The sequence below is a fragment of the Octopus bimaculoides genome, chromosome 3, assembly GCF_001194135.2.
Source record: "Octopus bimaculoides isolate UCB-OBI-ISO-001 chromosome 3, ASM119413v2, whole genome shotgun sequence".
Lineage (NCBI taxonomy): Eukaryota > Metazoa > Mollusca > Cephalopoda > Octopoda > Octopodidae > Octopus > Octopus bimaculoides.
Genome location: NC_068983.1, coordinates 118,123,310 through 118,126,017, shown reverse-complemented (window position 1 = coordinate 118,126,017; position 2,708 = coordinate 118,123,310). Strand labels below are relative to the sequence as shown.

Here is a 2,708-nt window from a genome sequence, read left to right as displayed (position 1 = left end):
AAAAGATTAAATGTGGTGCTTAAAATGTTTGTGGCACCAGAATTTGGTAGGGTAAAAACCAAAAACAAAATCAAGAGATTTGGTGAATAAAATTTGAAGAAAAGCAACAAAAATGTATTAGGTTATAGCAGTACGTACGTTTCGTACAAACTTCATTTATTTATGTAGTGAGAACACCACATAAGATGTGCAATGAAAATGTACTCCTCAGCTGCATAATGGAACCTCATTTCAGAAAGTCATTTTGTAAATGTGTGCAAAAACAAGAGTAGGAGATGAAGAAAATACCAACTTGACTGGGCTGTTAATTAACAGTCTAGTGAACCAAACAGGAATTTAATTTCTATATATTCTATTTGTTCTTTTTTCTAGAAGGAGGGGTAAGATAGCAATAATTTCAATTTAGAGCAAGGTAGGTTAGGTAGTAATGAAAGCAGGTTAGGGGTGAATCAAGCAAGAGAAAAAAGAGAGAAGAAAAAAAAAAGGAGGAAAAAAATATATATATAGAAATAAAAATGAAAATAGAAGGACGATACTCTAAGGAGTGGCTAGAGGAAATTTAAGGTAAGGGAATTTAGGTCAAGATATTGGAGAATTATTAAGAATATATCTATTCGTCTGTGTATTTAGAATAATACAACAAACTAAAGTGCTAAATTTAAAACCATAGAGAACATTAATATTTAAATTAGAATAAGACAAACATTTATAGTTAAATTAGAATAAGATATACATTTATGTAGGGTAGTAGAAGAGAGATATTATTTATAAGAAAACCATAAGAAGAGAAGATATCAATGGCCAAAACAAATCAAAGTGAAAGGGGGGGGGGAGAAGAAGGAGAAGGAAAAAAGGGGAGGAATAAAGTTAGAAAATCAGGACTAAACTAAGAGTATTAAAGCTATGGTTTCAGAAATGATAATATGGTAGAAGAGACTTAGAAATAGCTACATAAATAAATGAAGTTGTCATGTTAAATCATAAGGAGAAATTTATTGTGTCGAATGCTTTCAGCGGAGAGTCAAAAAATTGAAATAATGACCCCAAGTCAAAAAGAAAAAAGCGTTAAAGCCCATATGTGGCGAAATAATGCATATACATAGAGGCAGGAAGTACGGCACGGTGGAGGTGTAGTTCAGGGATACATCAACCACCAGGCTGCACTCTGTAATCCCGCTGAAGACGAAGGAGTTTGTTCTTTTACCCACATATCTTGGAAGATGTACTTCCAGGGTGAGGGAGGAAGACATAGCCCCAGAGATAGATGCAGCCTGGTTAGTAGACGCGATCCTGTTAGGCTTGGAGGAGAAAGTGGTAGTCCTCCAAGCCACGTGCACGGCCTATAAGAACTGGCAGGCGCACGGGCTGGAGATACTGATTCACGCTAACCCTGAAGACATTGAAAATATGATTGAAACCATCACTTTGGAAGATGTAGTGCTGAGGGTTAAAATGGGGAGGGGAGAATCCCTAGGTATTACCAATGTAGCCAAAAGGGTCACATTAGGGTTGACTGTCCTTCACCTCTCGCTGACACCAAAAGCAAAAAGGAAACCACACTTCCGCCTCCCCTAGAAACCAACATAGAGACAACATCAAAAGAAGGATGGGAAAAAACAGAAAAGAAAAAAAGGAAGACACAAACTGACAGTGATGAGTCCCACCCATGCCCCCTTTGCCACATCTTTCCCCTGCAACCACTTGTCCTTCCCCTACCCCGGCCGACATGGAAAATTCTTGCATGCACTCATAGGTGTCTCAAAATTCCCAACCCCATCCCCGTAAAATAAAAAATAAAAGAAAACAAAGTAACAAAATTATTCATTTTTTATGAATAAACAATTGTTAACCGAAATCAAGAGTTTGGAAAGTACTAAATTGGTAAATGATTGGAACCAAATCCCCATGCATTTGAGATGTGCGATAATCGATACAAGAGGTAAAAAGAAATTGGAGAATTACAAGAAAGTGAAATACTTCGAAGTCAAAATGGAGAAAAATAGAAATACCGTGCATGATAAGTGCTGAAAATTTAAATTTAAACTTTAACATTAACGCTGAAGACTTTGTTAAAAAGTAATCAAAAGTGAAATAACGGCGCCCGGAGGTGGGGATGAGCGTCATCATTACATCTTTCATTTTGCCATTTCACCCTTTCATCCGTTTCACCTACCCACATGTTTGTATTATCTTGTATTGTCCCCTCTGTATTTCGCCCCTTGTGGGTAATAAATAATTCAGAATCATTAGCACGCAGGGTCAGATACTATGCAGCATTTCGTCCGTCATTAGGTTCTGAGTTCAGATTAGGCCAAGGTTGATTTTTGCCTTTCATTCTATCGGCGTCGATAAAATAACTACCACTTGAGCACTGGAGTCGATGTAACCGACTTTCTCCTGCCCCGAAATTGTTGGTCTTGTGCTAAAAATTGGAAACCAATATTTAACGGAGGAGAAACTGTAAACTTGGAGTCTTCATGCTTTTCACAACATTAGTATTCTTTTATTCTCTTACTTATTTCAGTCATTTGAACGTAGCCATGCTGGAGCACCACCTTAAAGGGTTTTAGTCAAAGAAATCGACCTCCAGGATTTATTTTTTGTAAGCCTAGTACTTATTCTATCGGTCTCTTTGGCTAAGTTACGAGGACATAAGCACATCAGCATCGGTAGTCAAGCGATGGTGGAGGTACACACACACACACACA

General features: G+C 37.5%; 1 protein-coding gene across 3 annotated transcripts in view; it reads right to left on the bottom strand.

Moving 5' to 3' along the window:
• Positions 1-2,708, bottom strand: part of LOC106879221 (tetraspanin-18) — a 135,685-nt gene that overhangs the window by 19,339 nt on the left and 113,638 nt on the right. The window lies entirely within an intron of this gene.